The 21,293-nt window shown below is 45.5% G+C and overlaps 2 protein-coding genes across 3 annotated transcripts in view; one reads left to right on the forward strand and one right to left on the reverse strand.

The window, feature by feature from the left end:
• The window catches only part of LOC131592506 (skin secretory protein xP2-like), a 120,779-nt gene that overhangs the window by 66,593 nt on the left and 32,893 nt on the right, over positions 1-21,293 (forward strand). The window lies entirely within an intron of this gene.
• The window catches only part of LOC131592502 (mothers against decapentaplegic homolog 2-like), a 102,157-nt gene that overhangs the window by 26,896 nt on the left and 53,968 nt on the right, over positions 1-21,293 (reverse strand). The gene's annotated exons all lie outside the window — the stretch shown is intronic.

A 21,293-nucleotide genomic window follows, 5' to 3' on the forward strand; every position in this document is an offset into this window, starting at 1 on the left:
AGGTAAATGATAAATGTTTTTAAAAGTTGAACAAGTTCTCTGCTTTTAAGTAGTCATACAGTTGTAACGTTACTTAAAACAGGCAAAACTTCTTCAGCCTAGCTCTTAAAAAAATTCAGTTTTAAAGGGTAATTTCTGGGGGTTTTTTGTTTCTTTTTTAACATAAGCTTCCCTAAGACTTCAAATAAATGTAATGTATATCTGAAACTGAACATCACAATTGAACTTTCAGGTACCACCACATTAATCTCATTCTCCATGCACATACTAATTTGCTGCTTTCCCTAAAAGAGGAAAATTCAGACTTTAAAGAAAACCACATTGTAGCTAATAGTTCTCTGTTTTCAGAACTCTCCTTGATTAAAGAACTAAATAATCTTTTCCACAGTATACAAAACACAGAATGTTTAACACAGTTTTACAGTATAGTATTTTAGGATTCAACTACAGGATAACAAACCTTTAATTGCTAAATCAAGGAGGAGGAAAAGAGAGACAACTAATTTTTTACCAAACTGCTTCAAGGACAAGATCACAACAGTAAAGAAAAAGGAGCCTTCAATCATAGGCACAAACTAAAAGCATCATCAGATGTAAACAAAGCAAGAAAACAGCATGGGTTTGTAAACAGAAAGCAGACTCAGAAGCATAAATCCAGCTCAGCTCTATCACAGACTTGCTCTGTGTCCTGGGGTGACTTTATGATGCTTGTATCCCCAATCGTCTGTTCTGTTTATGCTGGATGTTAAGTTCTGCACCTTTAAGACTGGTTCCAAGAGCGAAGGGGGGGGAAAGAAGAAGAATGAAGCTTGTTTTCAAAAACTGCACTCACTCCCCTGCATCCCTCTCCAGACTGTTGTTGTCTGCAACACAGACAGACAGTGGAAGAGAGTTCTCCTTTGCTTTTTAGTTTTTAGCTAGCTAAGGCAGAGAAGTTCCCTGGACTGTTTTTTTTTCCTTTTTTCTTGGAACTGTTCAAACCTGCTCTGAACCAAAACCCCAGAAAAACACTGGGAGCTTATGCCTGTGTCCCACCGGGGCCTGGGCCTCAGCACTTTCCACTGCCGAAGGGACTGATACGAGACTAAGAGAGCCAAGATACACTCCATGACAAGGACTTTCTGAATTTGCCATCTCTTCAAACAGTGAGAGATTTTATTGTTTAATATTACTCAATATTTTTTTATACTTGTAGATATTTTTCTTGTTAAATAAACAGGTTTTTCCACATTTTCTCCAAGGAAATCTTTTCCTGAACCAGTTGGGAGATGGGCCACTTGAATTTGCTTTCTGGAGGGACCCCATTCAGAGCTTTCTTCACAAATTTGCCTTAAACCAAGACATTCTGTGACCACTAAAAATGGACAGTTTATTTTTTATATAAGTGACATACAACTAGACTTCGCACCTCAGAAATTATGAGAATTTGATTCATAAGAAACTTACATCTCTACTTCCTAATTACAGAACCTTAAGTTTGACTGTCTGCTACAGTCCCTTTAAAATGAATAGCCTCTGAAAAGTTGCAACAGAAAGAATCCAAGTTCACCAAACTCCTGGTTTTAAATATAGGTGTTGCAATTTAAACTACTAAACTTAGCTGATACAGTCACAAGTTTGGATTGAGTGCTTAAGGGAAGAAAAGTAGGTATTTTTATTTCTCCTCCCTACACAGGGAAAATTCATTAGTGTTATGAAACAAGAAGACATAAATATGTGTGGGCTACTGATGAAGGGAATTAATGGTTCTTGTCCCCTCCTTGCCTGTCCCAAATACCTAATTTTTAGTGTCATTCCAGGGAGGCTGAAATGTTAATGCAATTGAGCGGCAACCTAAATCTATCAACTGGCTATCTGACCACAGAACATACATGGCAGAAAATGTAACTTTTGAGAGTTACTTTTCATCTAGATCACTTCTATTCACTGTAGAGCTACATGAGCACTACAAATGAGGAATAAGACTATAATTGTGGACAGCAGCCTGCATTTATCACAAATAAAATTGTTACATAAAGTATGGTCTTTGACATTTTACTGATTATGGACACAAGTAAAATCTTGTAGTAGGGAACATTTGTCTAGTAGAGAGCAGCAGAGTGTCAGACGAGAAGGCCCATTCTCTGATTTAGATCCAGCTCTTCAAAAGAGCCAACTCTCCTGAGCAAGTTACATCTATCTCAGACAAAGGCAGCACCACATATCTCTAGAAAGTGGGAAAAGAGGGATCCTGAGCATCACTATATCAGCAGAGCATACAGCCTCTTTTTCATGTTCCTAAGATGTCTCTAGGATGGTAGACAGCTAGAAGCTGCATAGTGATTGAAATAGTTGCCCTGAAGACACATAAGGAGCCTGTGAGATGCCAGGGAGCATTCCAACACTACTGTGTCCTTAAATATTCACCACTGCTGCTTGTAAGAGACCATCACATCAAATCAGAAGAATAATCAGCAGACACAAAGCCTGCTGCATATTGACACATTCAGCTCATTACCTTTGAGCAATGGATCCTTTATACAAAGCAGTGCTCCAAAGCTGACACTGTAACAGATTACACATTCCCAAAATTGTGGGGTGCATCACTGGTGTAAGAATGGCATGCCACACATTTGCTGCACAAGTCTTAAGATAGCACATGCAAAAGTAAAATTTCACAGATCCTTACAAAAAATAATGAATAGGAAAAATATTTTATATTGCTAACCTCTTCTCTCTATAAATATTCAAACTATCAAAGCTGACAGCATATTTCATAACCTACAGAAAGACAAACCATATCCTGAAGTGACTGCAACAGAGTCATAGGTTACAATGAAGCTCAGGACACCATGGAGGGAAGGCAGGCCAGGAGGTACAGAAAAAGTGAACAGTTAGAGCAAAACTGTTCTAATATACACCAGCTTACATGACATGCTATCTTCCAGGATGTATGTTTGCTTCGAGTTATGATTAATATAAATGTTTTACGGGTTTATCTACACTATGACTGTACTCAACTCAAATAATCCACAATCAAACACACAAGAGCCTGCAGTACATCAACCCATATGATCAATAAAGTCAGCTCAAAATAGCTTTTACTGTTCACTGGAAGAAACATCTGAGGAAATAAAGTGGTCTCTCCACTCTCCTGCTCACATAAAAGATCCATTGCCTGAGATGCAAGACAGTCCCCCCATTACATCACCCACAGAGTAAACAAGGCCTCTTAATATTCACACACATACACAACTAAATCAGAATGAAATTCCTCACAACCCTAAAAAGCATACTTCATGCACAGCACTTCCATGAAAGACCACAATATGTTCATTCATATGCAAGCAATAGCCTGACAGAGAGCAGACATCTATTCATCGCAGAAAGTTGGAAATCTATAGCCACTAACAAGTTTGCCAAATCCACATTCAAGGCAATCATCTCCATTTGGTTTTCTTCCTGCATCTTATAATCACAAGAATTTTTTCCATTTAATCTGTCTACCCCTACATTTTCTGAGGCATTTGTAGCACTGAATCTGTGACTGAAACAAAAAATAATTTCAGTAAACCATGACACTACCCTATTTATCTGTTTTAAAGTAGGAGATTGTAGTGGTTTAGATTTGTCAATTTCATTTTCCTGGCCAATGCACCAAATAAATGTCGTGGTTTTAAGGCAGTAACTGAAAAATTACTAGAAAAATTACTTATTTCCTGCTGTGAGATATGGATTAGAACAAGAGCAAAACAGGCTAAAAACTTAAAAGGAATAAAGAAAGTTTATTAACAAAACTACAAGAATAAGAACACCAGAATAAACCTCCAGAAAACCCTTTTATCCCCCACTACCCACCATTCCCTTGTTCACATGACAACATAGAGACAAAAAACTTTGGAACTTTGGTGTTTAAAACAGTCTCAATTCCTGCTAGTCTTTTCATCAGCATTTGTAGAGAAACAGAAGTCTTCTTCTGCTAATCTATGGAGTTTTTCACAAGAAAACTATTTCTGTTATAGTTTTCTATTTCTCTGATGCCAGCTGCCCGGAAATCCTGTCATCAGTTCACTCCTCCCACTTCATATCACTCTGAGGATTGTATGGGTCAATGAGTCTAGGGATGTCATTTTTAAGGATGAGTTATTCAAAGGCAAAAGTTCTCTTCATCTGTCTCTGTGAGCTTCCCTGGAAACAGTTTTCTCATTGCCTCAAGCGGCCTCAAATCTTTGCCTCACTCTGTTCCAGCACCTCACTGTATCACAGTTACTCCACCTTTTGCTCAAAATCCACACTTTGAACACTCCATTCCTCCCAATATACTCTGTCATGAATTAAAGGAGATTTTTCAGGACACTATTGCCCATCTCCATAGCTTTAACAGAAAAATATTTCAGCTTATAAAGCATCTCCTTATTCTCTCTTCCCCATCTAAAACTTAACTCTTTTCTTTTCTGTCTTTGATGGTTTTATGATGTCTTCTTCATGTTGATTGTCTCTCTCTCTCTGTCTCTCTGGGAAAAAGGAGTAATTTGTATGTTTTATCTAGGTAGTAAAAGAATTAAAGTCTTGGAAATGCTGCAAGTGTTCATGGTGTCAGGTTTCAGTCCAGCAGCAAAAACTACAAACTAAACCAGGCTGGCCAGCTCCGTTTCTCTTCCCCCCCCCGCCCCGCCTCTGCCCTCTGCAGCCTTGTCCAGCCTGGAGGGGGGGGGAGGAGGCCAAGACATAGACTTGTTACCTTTTCAGAAGCCGGAAAGAAAAAAAAAAGAGCAAGAGAACTCTGGCTTTTCATCTTAACGGGGCGTTCACAAGTTGATCTCACTTTTCAATGGTCAAAACTGCTGTCAATTCTTAGAAATGACTGATAATTGGTCAGGAGGAAAGACTCACATCAGCCACCAGCAGCTTCAACTTCCTTAGCTCCCAAAGCTATCTTAAAGGTAAAGTCACCCCATGACAGAGATGAAAGTTTTAAAATTCTAGAATTGTTATGCAAAGTCTTCCCTATAGATATGACCTTGAAATTTATTTTTACTCACATTTTCACTGAAAGACTAAACAAGTGTAGTGGTTTAGATTCGCCAGTTTGAGTTCCTAGCCAATGCCCCAAATAATGTGGTGGACTTCAGCGCTGGCCAAAAATCACCAGTGCACTCACTCATTTCTTGCTGTGAGATATGGATTAGGAGAAGGGCAAAACAGACTCAAACCTTAAAAGGTAAAAAGATACTTTCTTAACAGGAATACAAGAATAAGAAGCATCAGAATAAAACCTCCAGAATCTTTTTCCTCCCCCTGCCCAACTTCTTTCCTTTCCCAACTGACAATGTAGAGACAAAACTGTCGTACTATTGGGAATGATGAGAAGCACGACACAGACACTCTTGTGAGTTGATCAGGAGAGCCTAAGGTTTATTACCTCAGATATTCTTTTATAGACCAATACACGAAAGTACAGAAAGGTAAAACTCTTACTGGTTAGTGAACTAACACATTACCATCATTGGTCAGTGGGGTACACTACCCCTCAACCTTCTCTTGCAAGAAAACAAGAAACTGACAAACAACACCTGCAATGCTGTCTTCTATCTCTGAGGATTGTTTTAATTCCTCCTTATGATTTCCCAGGCCACTTTCTCAGGCGAGACTGAGAAAATTATGCAGCCTGCTTTTCCACAGACACTGTGCTCCCTGCTTTTGCTCATATTTAGCATCCATACAAAACCTGGGATTTAAAATCAGTTACCAACTGTATAGTAGTCTTTCATCAGTTCCTGTAGGGAGAGGAGTTTTCTCTTGCCATGCCATGGAGACCTCTCCACAAGAAACAGTTCTCTCGTGGCTTTTTATTTCCATGAATAGCAGCTGCCCAGGGAAAAAAATCTGCAATCGTAAAATCCCTCCCATTTTCACAGCCCTCCTACAGCTGTGTCCATGGGCCATGAACTCATGGGGTATTATTTTAAGGATGAGTTGTTCAAAGGCAAAGGTTCTCTTGATCTGTCTCTGTGATCATCTTCATCTCTGGGAACAGAGGTTTTCTTCTTCTCTCCCTGGGGGCAAAGGGTCTTCATCACTCTCATCTCTTTCTCTCGCTCTGTTCAAGCTTCTCATGGGATCACAGGTACTCCAATATCTGTTTGGCTTTATCAGTGGATGCCTCTACTCAGATCTACAGTTTGAATACTTCATCCCCCCATACTCTCTCACTAATTAAAGGAGATATTCCACTGTATCACTGTCCATCACCATGGCCTTATCAAAATAATTTTTCAGCCCAACACTAAGGCATCTCCTCATTCACCTTCCATCTAGGGCTTGACTCTTTCTTTACTGACCTGTGTCCTCACGTTGTCTTGTATGTGTCCTCACTTTGTCCTTTTGTCTCACCCGAGGGGAGAATCATGGTCTGCAGGTCTCATCTGTGCACTGAAAGGGTTAAATCTTGCCAGGCCTACAGATGGTCATGGGCAGAGGCTGCAGCAGTCATGATGATGGATTTCAGGCTGCACTGGGCCCCTCCCTCCACCCGGAAGGCACTCAGGGGGGCAGATGGGATGGCCCAGAGCCGGTCCCGAGGCCTGGTGGGCCCCGGCTTGGTGGGGGCTGGTAGGGGGGGCTTAGTGTCGGTAAGATGTGAGCAGCAGTGGCCTGGCCCAGCCTGGGTCAGGGCCCACAGCCTCCATCCCCTGCCTGGGAACCGCTGGGGTCTGACCCATCCCCCCCAGACTGCACAGGCCATGATGGAGTATCCTGGGGTGACTTTATGATGCTTGTGTCCCCAATCGCCTTGTTTATGTTACATATTAAGTTCTGCACCTTTAAGACTGGCTCTGAGAGAGAAGGGGGGGAAGAAGCGCACAGTTTGTGTTGAGAAAGAGCATTCACTCCCTTGCATGCTGCTCCAGACTGTGTTGTCTGCAGCACAGACAGAGGACAGAGGTCTCCTTTGCTTTTAGTTAGTTTTTAGCTGAGGCAGAGACATTCCCAGGACTGTTTTCCCTTTCTCTTGGATCTATGCAAACCTACTCTGGACTGAAAACCCAGACAAACCCCGGGAGCTCATTCCTGTGGCCCACCAGGGCCTGGGCCTCGACACGTTCCAGTACCGGAGGGACTAATAAGAACCTGAGTGAGCCGAGCTACATCACATGAAAAGGACTTTTTATGGATTTCCCATCTCATCAAACAGCGAGAGGTTTTGCTGTTTAATATTATTCAATTTCTGTTAAATAAACACTTTTTTTTCCACTTTTCTCCAAGGAATATATTTTTTCAGAACCAGTTGGGGGAAGGGCCACTTGAATTTGTTTTCTGGAGGGACCCCATTCGGAGGTTCTCTCCCAAATTTGTCCTAAACCAGGACAAGGAGCAGGGCTGGCCCCACCAGAGCTCAGCTACCTTCTGAGGCCAGAAGCAAAGAAAGAGCTTTCCCAGGCTTGCTGTTTTTAAAATGTGGAATTCACAGAGGCGGATCTAGTTTCTAAATGGTTCAAAATGTTGTCAGTTCTTAGAACTAGCCATCTATTGGCCTTTTCCAGGCACTTAGGAAGCTCTTAGCAGCTTCTCTCAGAAAACTCATTTCCGTGGGTGGTTTCTTACTTCTTTCCCAAGTGTCAATCAATGCAAAACCAGCACAAGAAAAATGCAACAAAAAATATGATCAGGTTTTCACTTAAACTGGAGAAGTTACTTAGCACAGGGACACAAACACCTTTATACCAGCCTAACATTTACAGGACTTACTACCTTTGTCGAGGGGTAGAAAAGAGCTGCAGAATTTGCTTTGAGAGCTACACCAAGCTATCCAAACAAGAGTCAGAGCAGTAAGAAACAACCATTAGATTTATAGAATCCCATTTTCTCACAACAAATGGACAATGCCAATGCATTAACATTGCTCATTGCTGATTGTGTAAAATTTGCCTGAGAAAACAGGTTGAAGTCTGCAGATTGAAGATCTCTACCTTGCATACGAATTGGTTTTTGGTTGGTTGGGGTTTTTTGTGGGGTTTTTTTTGGTTCATCACTGGTGAAGCTCCTGAGAAGACAGTCCCATTACACTCCACTGATACTAAGTTTAAGAAAAGGACCAACAGATTGATGGATGAAAGAACAGAATCCTTCCTCTCATACTAGTTATCTTCTTCCTGATGCACCTAAGGTTCAAGAAGAGCTGGGAGGGAAACATACCAAACCTTTGGAACTAGTTCAGAGAGGGTTTCAAAGACAACAGTAATAGGAAAGCCTGATTTGACAAGCTTAGGTATAATATAGATGAAACAAAGTCAGTTATTAAAAAAGTTCATTGGCTTACATACAATATTGTATTCAGCACAGATAGTTCCTATCAAGTCTGTCAAATTCCACCTTGGACTTCTGGTGGTCAGTCTTTGGCCTGTTTAGGACATTTATTGACAGAGTACCTGGGGAGTTAGTCCTGAAGGGTAAAGGTGTCCAGGAAGGCTAGATGTGCTTTAAAAAGCAATTGTTAAATATCCAGGAGCAGGCTGTCCCCATTTGTAAAAATACAAGTTGTTGGGGAAAGATAATCCTGGTTAAACAGAAAATTTAGGCTGGAACTTAGGGGGGAAAAAAAAGAATCTGTCATCTCTGGAAGGAGGGTCAGATAACTTGGGAGGACTATAAGGATGTCACGAGGGACATATATAGGGAGAAGATGAGAAGGGAAAAAGTCCAACTAGAACTTGATTTGGCCACTGCAGTTAAAGACAACAAAAAGTTTTAATAAATACATTTGCAGCAAAAAAGGGTCAAGGAGAGTCTCCATTTATTGAATGCAGAGAGTAGTGTAGTGTCAGGGTATGAAGAAAAGGCAGAGGTATCTAATGCCTTCTTTGCCTCAGTCTTTAATATCAAGACAAGTTGTCCTCAGGATAACCAGCTCCCTGAGCTGGAAGATAGGGACCGGGAGCTGAGTGAAGCCCCCATAATACAGGAGGAGATGGTTAGTGACCTGCTATGCCAATTAGATACACACGGGTCTATGGGCCCAGAGGGAATCCACCCCAGAGTAATGAGGAAACTAGCAAAAGACCTTGCCAAACCACTCTCCATCATATACCAGCAGTCCTGGTTAACCAGAGAAGTTCCAGCTAACTGGAAACTAGTAAACATAATGCCCATCTACAAGAAGGATTTGAGGGATGATCCGGGGAACTACAGGCCTGTCAGTCTTACTTCAGGGCACATGCAGGACAATCAGTGGATCAGGCCCTGGCCAACATGGATTTACAAAAGGAAGGTCCTGCTTCACCAACCTGATCTCTGGCCTGGCTAACTCAAAATGATATCATATGTCATATCTGTGCCCAAAATTGTTACTGTCTCTTTATGACCCTGCAATGCAGCCAGAAACACAACAGTGGGGCAGGAGGTGCCTAGGACTTTTAAAAGTGGGAGCATGCAGGAAGCCCTCTCTCTCTTGCCATTTTGGCTCTCTCTTGCCTTATAGCTCTTGCTCAAGGCAGAGGCTCCCTTTTGTGGTTTATTTCCTGTTTCTCTCTGGCCTCTGGAGGGGGTTGTTTCAGGCAGGTTTCTGGACTCACAATAGCAACTCAAGAACCTGCATTTCATGATCAAAAACTGTTACAGAGTAAAATTTGCAACACCTGTCAGCAGTGCGAAGCCTAAGCCAGTCTGGGGTTGGGCTGCCATTCATGAGTACCTGACAGTCCATTTTCTACCCCCCCCCCCCCGCCCCATGAAAGCAGGTACCCAAGACAGCAGTGCCACCACTGACAAAGTCCAGTGGGTGACAGGCACCAAGAAGCGGTAGCACTGACCCCCACAAAGATCAGCAATTAATGTAACTTTTCTCTAAAAAGACTTTTTTCTGCTTCTCTGCTTCTGCTGCATCTCTTCTGTATTTTTCTTTTTATTCTTGGATTTCTCAGCCTCCTTTGGACTGAATTCTTTTGGGATCCTCCCTCGTGGGGAGCCCTACTTATTTCAGTTCTTATGATTCGAAGAAAACTCCTGAGCTCATTAGAATCTTGTTTCTCGTGTTTATTAACAGGTGATCACAAAACTTAACAGGTCTCTCCAGGCTGGTTACACAAGGTTAATCTTTGCAATTTGGTACATTCTTTCTTCTGATGGTACAAACAAGGCCTTGTGGCACACTTCGTGTCTGATGCACAAAATGGCCCCGAAATATGTAGTTCTTTTATCTTTATACCTATTTTTACCCAATTAACAATAGACACGTATATTATTTTTCTTAATGACCCAATGATCCATCACCTCTGTGATGCACTGCAGCATTCTCTATCCAATGACTTACTATTACCCAAAAACCTCTAGGAGAAGAACATGAAGAAGAAAGAAGAAGGGATAAGGGACAACACCCTAAATCCTCCATCTTGTCTCCTGTTCTCTAAACTAACTTTTTCACCCAGTGATTTAAAAAAACTTTCCAATCTACACACTTACACTTTTAGCTTTTTTCATCTATCTTTCACATTTGTTTTCATGTATCACCATGAAAACATGCTCATGAATTTCATATTATATGAAATTCAGTGTTTTTCTAGATCTTATAACTAAGTATCAGAAACAAGGGCACACACACTGTATTCCAGACTCCAACAATTAACAACTGCTACTAAACTGCTTCATAAGCTTCTACCTTCCTGGTTTTTTTTTCTTCCAGGGACAAGGGTGAACCAAGCAAGGTTAGTCTGCCATCTCCCTTTTGTCTCACAGACCACACAGTCATTTGAAGAGCACACCATCTTGGAGGGAGGGCTGCCGCTGTCTTTTCCCTTTGTCTCTCTATGCACGTGTCAGGCACCCTCTTGGGGAAGGAGACACTGCCATTTTGGGTTTCTCTGTTCACAGGGAGTCTGTGGGATTTCAGCAACTTTGAAACTAGTGTCTACAACTTATTTTTTCACTTATATCTACTTGTATTAGTTTCTCTTTATTGGTGGAAAGGGATTCATTAAAACTAAAGAGGTAACTCATTTCAGTGTCCACCTTAAATTGTATTAAACCAAGACACCTTCTATGACAAAGTGACCCACTTAGTAGATGAGGGAAAGGTTGTGGATGTAGTCTATCTAGAGTTCAGTAAAGCATCTGACACCATCTCCCACAGCACCCTCTTAGAAAAACTGGCTGCTTGTGGCTTGCATGGGTGGACTCTTAGATATGTAAAACAAGAGCTGGATGAACAGGCACAGAAAGTTATGGGATATGGAGCTAAATCCAGTTGGTGGCCGGTCACTAGCTGTGTTCCCCAGGACTAAGTTTTGGGGCTGGTCCTGTTTAACATCTTTATTGATGATCTGGACAAGGGGATCAAGTGAATCCTCAGTAAATTTGCAGACAACACCAAGTTGGGTGGGAGTGCTGATCTGCTCAAGGGTAGGAAGGCTCTGCAGAGACATCTGGATAGACTCAATCAATGGGCTGAGGATGACTGCATGAGGTTCAACAAGGCAAAGTGCCGGGTCCTTCACTTGGGTCACAGGAACCCCATGCAGCACTACAGGCTGGGGAAGGAGTGGCTTGAGAGCTGTTTGGCAGAAAGAGACCTGGGGGTGCTGGTTGACACTTGGTTCAATATGAACCAGCAGTGTGGCCAAGAAAGCTAATGGCATCTTGGCCTGTATCAGAAATAGTGTAGGCATCAGGAGTAGGGCAGTGATTGTCCCCCTGTACTTGGCACTGGTGAGGCTGCACCTTGATTACTGCATTCAGTTTTGGACCCTTCACTTCAAAAAGGACATTGAGGTGCTGGACCGTGTCCAGAGAAGGGCAACAAGGCTTGTGAAGGATCTAGAAAACATGTTTTATGAGGAATGGCTATGGGAGCTGGATTTTAGTCTAGAGAATAGGAATCTCAGGGGGACCTGATCTCTCTACAATTACATGAAAGAAGGTTGTAGTGAAGTGGGGGCCAGTCTCTTCTGTCATACCTGCAGTGAGAGGACCAGAGAAAATGGCCTTAAGCTGAGACAGGGGAGATTCATATTAGATATCAGAAAAAAATTTTCACTGTTAGGGTAGTCAGGCATTAGAATAGGTGGCCCAGGGAAGTGGAAGAGTCACCACATCCCTGGAGGTGTTCAAGAAGCATCTAGATGTGGCACTGGGAGATATAACTTAGGGGTTACATTGGTAGTTCTAGGTGGTATAAGGACTTGAAAGGCACAGTTGCCCATCTCAAACACTGTCAAGGCCATGGAAAGAACTTGCCAAAAGGACAGGAACTTGAGATAAGCACAGAGGGGAGGAATTTGTAACAATGTGTTAATTCCAGGCCAGGCAGAGGTGAGATCTGGCTAGCACATGCTGGTTAATGCATCTGGACAAAAATTCCAACCATGACAAACTGTGGAAAAGGAAGCAACTGCTCGTACACATGTGTTGGTTTTGCATTGATTGACATTTCGGGAAGAGGTAAGGAACTACCCACAGAAGTGACTTCTCTGAGAGAAGCTGCTGGGAGCTTCCTCTGTGCCTCGGAAAGGCCAATAGCTGTCTAATTCTGAGAACTGACAACATTTTTAACCATTTAGAAACTAGATTCGCCTCTGTGAATTCCACATTTTAAAAAGAGCAAGCCCAGGAAATCTCTCTCTTTCCATCTGGCCTCAAAGGGTAATGGAGCTCTGCCTTGCCCCGCTCCCCCACGGCCTGTGTGACCTGTGAGGGGGGCCAGGCCGGACCCCAGTGGCTCCTGGGCAGGGGACAGGAGGCTGGGGGGCCCCGGCCCAGACTGGGCAAGGGCCACAGCTGCTAACATTTTGCTGACACTAAGATCCGCCCCGCACCCGGCCCCCACCGAGCCAGAACCCGCCAGGCCCCAGGAGTGGCTCCAGGCTGTCCCATCCTCTCCCCCCTCCAGCAGCTGCTGGGGAGGGGGCCCAGCACAGCCTGAAATCCATCATCATGACCACTGCAGCCACTGGGCGAGATTTAACCCTTTCAGTGCACAGATGAGACCTGCAGACCATGATTCTCTCTTCAGGGAGAAAAAATGAGTCTTGACACATAGAAAGACAACATAGACACCACGGTCAGTAAAGAAGGAATAAAGCCTCAGATGAAAGGAGAATGAGGAGATGCTGAATGGGGCTGAAAGCTCTTTTGGTAAGGCCATGGTGATGGACAATAATATACTGAAATATCTCCTTTAATTAGTGAGAGAGTATGGGGGGATGAAGTATTCAAACTGTAGATCTGAGTAGAGGTGTGATAAATATAACATTGGATAAAAATTCGTGAAAGAGAATAAAGAATTATATGTTATATTTGTAATACTGTAAAGATACAAAATGTAAAATAACCCAGAGATTTCTTCCCGAGTCGGGCAGCAACGATCGACAGCAACGCTTACCAACACAAAACAAAAGGCAGGACACAAGCCATCAAATCAGACAATGAGAGTGGCTCCGCACCCAAACTGGCCACTCCACCCCGTAGGTGCAATCAGGAGCTATTCGCATGTGAAAGGGACTCTGCTCCGTCGAGATATCCATCTGCCCTGCACCCAAACTGGCCACTCCACCCCGGTAGGTGCAATCAGGAGCTATTCCACATGTGAAAGGGACTCTGCTCCGTCGAGATATCCATCTGCTCCGCACCCAAACTGACAGTTGCGAACACTCCATCCTGCAGGCCCCGACCTATGGAGGCTAGCTTTGGAGCAAGCTGCAGGCCCCATGGCCTGCCAGCCCTGCCTGAGAAGCCAGCCTGGGAATTTCATGGGAGGATTCAAAACACTCCTCAAAGACAGAAAACAGCCTGCAGGTGCTGTTTGTCTGTTCCCGTGTTTTCCTTGCAAGAGAAAGTCAGGGGGTGGTGAACCCCACTGACCAATGATGGTAATGTAGCACTTTACTAACCAATAAGAGTTTCCTTTCTGTACTTTCGACGAACTAGTCTATATAACATGACTGAAGCAATAAACTAGAGATTCTCTCCTGTTCTGACTCCCCTGAGAGTCCGTGTCGTTCTTTCTGCCGTTCCCAATTAGAACGACATCTGGTGACCCCGCGTGATGATGAACCGACCCTCCGAGGTCTGGTAACCCGACGTGATGTGCAGCCGACCCCCGAGGTCAGAAAGCAACCTACGTGAAGACATCTGCTAATTCCCTGAGGGTAAGCAGTGAGCGGGAAAAACACCAGCCCTTCCCCCTAGAGGGGAAAGTGGAATTCTCCCGGGCTTTCCAAGAGGAAGCTGGTTTCTAACCAACGGGATAGTGGAGCCTGCCAGAGAGCGGGCTTGGAACGGCCTATCTTGGTGAAGCAGAGCTTGAAATCCCGGGTCCAAGCCGATAGCGTTTGCATAATTGCATTCGCAGAGCCACCAAGATAAAAAAAAGTTTTCATAATGGAGAACTGTGATTCAGCTGACGAGCAACTTGTCAGCTTTGCATAGCAAGACGCCTTGCTGAGCATGGGACTCTGTATTCCTGAAGAAGATATACGCGCTTTGTTCCACTGGGTGAAAGCGCAGGAGTTTGCTATGACTGTGAATGATGTGTTTAACCTTGAGATTTGGTGGTCAGTGGGGGACCACCTGTGGACTAGGCTAGCTGCGGGAGATACCAGTGCGTGCAGCTTAGCAGCAACTTGGGGAGTGATTTTTAAGGCACTGGAACAGTGCCAGCCTAAAAACAGTGAAACCGACCTGTGTGGCAGTCCTTCAGCTCTGCCCGGACCCTTAGAGAACTTTAGCAGCGGGCAGGAGCAATCCGTGGACCAGAGATCTCCCTCTCCTGAAAAATTTGACCGCCCACCATCCGCAGAGCTTGGCGCGCAGGTTTTACCAGCAGAAAAACAACAGAAGAGTGAAAATCGCTCGGCTCTGCCTTTACCGCACCCGCAGGCGCCGCCATCGCCAGCGCAGCGAGAGCCGCCATTGCCTGAGCCCTCCGCGGAGCCTCCGCCGGCCCCTCCAGGACCAGCGCTGCGAGCACTGCTGTCAGCGGCCGCCTTGGAGCCTCCGCCGGTGCCCCGAATACCTGCCAGTGCGGCCGCGAAAAACCCTCTCTTCAGCCCCCCCCGCGCACAGGGGGCGGGGGGGCGCCGCCGCCGCCGCCGCCGCGGAGCCAGGGCAGACGCCTGAGCACACAGAAGAGCCGCAGCCACCGGTAAAATCCCCACAGCGGCAGCAGCAGCGGCGAGAAAAAAACGAGAGAAAAGGTGGAAAAAAAGGAAGAAAAAGCTAACTCAGGACGCCGCCCGCCGCCACCGACCGCGGGCCGGGCGGCCATCCAAGCCCTCTGGCTCCGGCCGGCTGCGAAAACCCCGTAAAAGCCGAGCCGAAGCCCGGATCTGGAGCCGGAGCCGGAGCCGTAGCAAGCATTCCCCCCCCCCCGCACCCATCCAAGAAGCGGCGGGGGAGGGGGGGGGAGCCCAGGCCCCCCTTTCGCTTGCGCGCGCGCGCCCTGTGAGCTCCTTTCTTCTGTGCCACGGGAAGCAGCGCGAAACCGCGGCACCCTCGCGGACGCCCGCCGCTGCCCCGCGCGTGTGCGCCCCGCGCGGAGCGAGCCGCGAGGGGCGGCGCGGAGCCGCGGGACCTGCACAACACCCCCGCTGCCCCGCGCTCGCCCGCGCTCCAGCGGGGAAGCGGCGGGGAGGACGGGAAGCGAACTTCGCTCCCCCTCGCGCCCGTCAGTGCGACCCGCGCGCGCGCGGACCGTGCTACGGGCGCCGGGCCGGGTTCTGCCAGCCTTGTGCTGCCAGGTTCTTCTCCTGCGAACCCGAGCCGCCCCGCGAGACGGTGCCAGGGCTCGAGCAGTGCCCCGGCCAGCACGCGTTCCCCCCACCTTGCAGGGGGTGAACCGCACCAAAGTCCTGCAATCCCTGCGAGACCCAAATTTGGTCACTTTGTATCACTTTAGTGTTCTTTTAAACTACTATATTGACAAGTTAGACTGTCAGTTTGAACAGACTAACAATGTTTTGTATTAGTTCACTGAGTTAAAGATATTTGACTCAACTGTCAAATCCTTGCAAAGAAAACAATCTTTAAACATTATCATAAACCAAAATTCCAAATTAATATCCATTCCAATATCTAGTAAAAGAAACCACTTGTGCCGTGTTTGTTCCCCCTCCTGCAGGGCCCAGCAGGATGTTACAAACACTGTACATTTTTTATTTTTTTCCTAAACCGAAAGGGTGAATTATAGAGGCTAGCTTTGAAGCAAGCTGCAGGCCCCATGGCCTGCCAGCCCTGCCTGAGAAGCTAGCCTGGGAATTTCATGGGAGGATTCAAAACACTCCTCAAAGACAGAAAACAGCCTGCAGGTGCTGTTTGTCTGTTCCCGTGTTTTCCTTGCAAGAGAAAGTCAGGGGGTGGTGAACCCCACTGACCAATGATGGTAATGTAGCACTTTACTAACCAATAAGTTTCCTTTCTGTACTTTTGACGAACTAGTCTATATAACATGACTGAAGCAATAAACTAGAGATTCTCTCCTGTTCTGACTCCCCTGAGAGTCCGTGTCGTTCTTTCTGCCGTTCCCAATTAGAACGACACTGACCAAAGGTGCAATCAGGCTAAAACAATGAGAGGAGCCCAGCCGAGATAGCCATCGGCTCTGCACCGGACCTGGACACTCCACCCTGAGAGCCCAACCGAAGATACAATCAGGAAGCACTCAGAACCTTTCACGTGTGAGAGGACTCTGCTCAACTGTCTATTGATTCAGTTCGCCGGTTCCAGGAAATCCATTCAACCAACCATCAAGACTCTTTGTTGAACAGTGACTGCTCGGAGTTTTGGCCTCAGGGCACAAAACCCCTATAAGAACCCTGGACTGCAGCACATACAGCGTGGATTTGGGAGCTCGGTACCTCTGGGTACAGATCCCTGTCCACCCGGCGCTGCGCTGATCTATTTATTGTGGTTTTTCTCTCTCGTTGCAGGTGCTTAAATTGTTTTATAATAAATCGCTTTTTATTAACCTTATTTTGCCATTGCATTTATAACAGATTGGTGCCGTGACTCGGATTCGGAGAAAACTGTGGGGAACCTCACTTCCCAGGACAGGTACCCCCACTGATTTCGGCGGCCTGGTGAGTTGAGAGCCCCCGTAGCTCGTTCCGACATCCGAACTAAATTTAGGCTGAGAAAAACCACAATAAAAGGGAAACGGATCCAGAGGAGAGAGCTTGGGAAGGCACGGAGCCTTCGGAAAGCCACGGCTTGTTTTGCTCATAAAACGTCTGTTGTGCACGAAGACATCCACGTAGGAAAATAGCTGTAAGTACTGCTGGTTGAGCAAGGTGATTGGGCGAGTGTGTGAGACGTGATCTGATCACGAAGCGAGTGCAGACTTCAAGGTCGCGTTTCCATCCTCCCGCGAGGGAATTGGCCGGCCATGAAGGAAGCGATTTGTTGTGAAAAAGTTCTCTCTACACACACTTGTAAAAACCTGAGACAAAAGGGCGTCTCGGGGGACTGATCACGAGAGGCTAAAAGGGGAAGGATACGTCCTGTCGGGCTCGGGAATTGGTAAACCCTTTCAGTCAACGGACCAAGGTAAAGGTCCAGAAGAGGATCGGAGTGCCAATTACAAGAAACCTCAGCTCAGCTCGCTGAAGGGTGAGTATTGGCAAACTTTGATTTCTCGAGTAAAACGCGAAAAGGTCACAACGCAGAAACAAAAAACAGACTGGTAAGAAATTTTTTACATACTAAATATGGGGCAAAAAAAGAGTAAAATGCAGAAAAAGACCACCGGGAAGGGCCCCTCCGATCAGGCGGAAAGGTCGCTAGACATCCCACTGGAAAGCCCTTTGGGATGGATGCTAAAATACTGGGAAGATTGTCCCCAGAGAAAAGGTAGGTCTAAGACAAAAATGATCCATTATTGTGTAGAGGTTTGGGGAGGACAAGAATTGAGAAGTCACCTCACTTGGCCGGTGTTAGGCACATTCGAGAGATGGACATGTAAGGAATTGCTCTCCTATGTGGAGGGCAAAGTCCCCTCGGACTCCGAGGAGAGGGAATATGCTAAACTCTGGTTAAACGCCAGAGTAGGGCTATTCCCGATAAAACAAAAAGAAAAACGTGGGTCGAGAGCTGAACCCTGGGAACCTCTCGACCATTTACCACCCCCATATCATGGACTTGGCAGAGCCTTCTTCTATAGATCAAGTAGTGCCTTCAGCACCTTTGGGCTCCCAAGGACAACCCGCTGAGATGTATACATCCAGAGCGGGAGAATCAGTGTCGGCAGCTGTACTGGCAGCCCTCCCCTTACCCCCGCCTGTGGACAACATAGTCACAGAAACCTCTCCAGAGGTTGTTCCTGCGCAAAGCTGGGAGCCACTCTATCCGCCCTTGCCAGTCCGGTCGCCACAACCGGGACCTTCCCATATAACGGAAGGGATCCCTCCCGTTAACCGGGTGGCGGCAGAGTTCCCACAATTGACAAAGGAGAGAACACCCACAGCCCCCAGTTCCCCTCCCGCAAGTAGAACCCGTTTAAAAGCGAGAGGAGGCGAGGAGTGGAGGGAGAGTGAGAATGAGCACCGGTTATTCCCCCTCAGGGAAGTACCGACAGCTCCAGGAGTGATTGGATTTGTGAATGTTCCCCTCAACTCCGGAGACGTACGAGCGTTTAAGAAAGAGATGGGACGATTGCTGGATGATCCTTTCGGTGTGGCTGACAGGTTGGACGAATTTCTAGGGAGTAGCATTTATACCTTTGACGATCTTATGGCAATCCTAAGATCATTGTTTAACCAAGAGGAGAGAGAAATGATTAAATAAGCTAGTATCAGGGACTGGGACCGACGCAATCCACAGGGGGCACCAGGTAACCAGAAATGGCCTAGTGTAAGCCCGAGCTGGAATGCCCAGATGGAGGAGGGCAGACGAAACATGATAGATTTGAGGAGCATGATTATTCAGGGAATAAGAGAAGCGGTTCCCAGGGGCCAGAATATTAGTAAAGTTTTTGCGGAATGTCAAGGGAAAGAGGAATCACCCACAGAATGGATAGAGAGATTGCGGCGAAGTTTTCAGATTTACTCTGGAATTGGCCCGAACTCTCCTGTGGGGGAGGTTCTGCTAAAAACACAATTCGTTGCCAAATCCTGGGAGGACATCAGAAGAAAATTAGAAAAGATTGAGGGGTGGCAGGATAAAAGCCTCCAAGAGCTCCTAAGGGAAGCTGAAAATGTATACATGAGGAGAGAGGATGAGAAACAAAGACTGCAAGCTAAGGTTTTGGTAGCTGCAGTCAAGGAAGTCCAGAAACAGGAACAAGCACAAGGTAAGTTTAAAACGCTACCTAGAAAACCGGGAGGTCCTCACAGGGCAACCCCAACCCCAAGGAAAGAACTCCCTGAATGCTACTACTGTAAAAAGGTAGGACACATTCGACGGGACTGTAGGCAAAGAATAAAAGACGAGAAAATTTTTCAGGAAGATTAGGGATGTCGGGGGCTTTTTACCTTGGGGACTGGAACATCCAAAGAGCCCTTGATAAAATTAAAAGTGGGTCCCCAGCGACAGGAGGTAAGTTTTCTGGTGGATACTGGAGAGGAGAGAAGTACCCTGCAGAAACTGCCGGATGAATGTGTGGCAAGTAGGGAAAAGGTTTTTGTAATTGGCGCCAAGGGGGATCCCTTCAAGGCGTCCGTAATAAAAGATGTGGAAATAGAATTGGAAAATAAAGTTTGCTTAGGGAATTTGTTACTTGTGGAAGAAGCTGATTACAATTTGTTGGGAAGAGACATGACTGTCGCTTTAAGAATTAATATCATGATTAAAAATTCTGAATTAGTAGTGAAAATATTTAAGCTGACTCCCAAAGACAAAGAAGAAATTAACCCTAAAGTATGGCACTCACAGGGGGAGGTAGGAAAGCTGGATATCAAGCCCATCAATATAGAAATTGAAGACCCTGAGGACCCTATAAGGGTCAAACAATACCCCATCCCGATGGAAGGGAGAAGGGGGTTGAAACAAGTAATCGACGACCTCCTAAAAGGGGGTACTCTGGAACCCTGCATGTCTCAGCATAACACCCCCATCCTGGCTGTAAGAAAGGTGGATAGCAGTTTCCGATTGGTTCAGGACCTAAGAGCTGTAAACGCTAGGACCCAAACCAGGTTCCCGGTGGTGGCCAATCCCTATACCCTACTAAATAGACTCTCACCTGAAGATGTGTGGTACAGTGTAATTGATTTAAAAGATGCTTTTTGGACTTGCCCTCTGGATGAAAGGAGTAGAAATTATTTTGCATTTCAGTGGGAGGACCCTGATACAAACCGAAAGCAACAGCTAAGGTAGACGGTCCTCCCCCAGGGGTTTGTGGAATCTCCGAACCTTTTCGGGCAGGTGTTGGAACAATTGCTAACACAATTTGTTCCTGAAAGTGGGACAAAGCTTTTGCAATATGTTGATGACTTATTGATAGCTGGAACAACTGAGGAGAATGTGAGGAAAAGCACGATTGCCTTATTGAACTTTTTAGGGAAAAAGAGGTTAAAAGTATCAAAATCCAAGCTGCAATTCACAGAGCCTGAAATAAAATACCTCGGACATTGGATATCTCAGGGGAAAAAGAAATTAGACCCTGAGAGAGTGGCAGGAATCCTGGCGTTACCTGCACCAAAAACGAAAAGACAAATCAGGCAATTTTTAGGGCTCTTGGGATATTGCAGGCAGTGGATTGAAGGTTTCAGTGAGAAAGTGAAGTTTTTGTATGAGAGGTTAAACACTGACAGATTGAAGTGGACTGAACAGGATGAGTTTGATTTCCAGAAATTGAAGAATACCCTTATAACCGCCCCCGTACTAACTTTACCGGATACAAATAAAGAATTTCAGTTATTCGTGGATGTGAGTGGACAAACAGCACAGGGAGTTCTAACCCAGGAGTGGGCAGAAAAGAAAAAGCCTATAGGGTTTCTCTCAAAAATCTTAGATCCTGTCAGTCGGGGCTGGCATACATGTTTGCAGGCAATTGTGGCAGTAGCTTTGTTGGTGGGAGAAGCTAAAAAGGTAACTTTCGGAGCTCCCTTGGTAGTTTACACTCCACATGATGTGAGAAACATCTTACAGCAGAAAGCGGAGAAGTGGTTGACTGATTCTAGGCTTCTGAAATATGAAGCCATTTTAATCAGCTCGCCTGGTTTAGAATTGAAAACCACTTCTGCACAAAATCCTGCTCAGTTCCTGTTCGGTGAACCTCCAGAAAAATTGTTACACGACTGCATTGAGGCTGTGGAGCTGCAGACTAAAGTTAGACCAGATTTAGAAGATCAAGAGTTAGAAGGAGGACAGAAGTGGTTTATAGATGGATCTTT

This window comes from Poecile atricapillus, chromosome W (assembly GCF_030490865.1).
Source record: "Poecile atricapillus isolate bPoeAtr1 chromosome W, bPoeAtr1.hap1, whole genome shotgun sequence".
NCBI lineage: Eukaryota > Metazoa > Chordata > Aves > Passeriformes > Paridae > Poecile > Poecile atricapillus.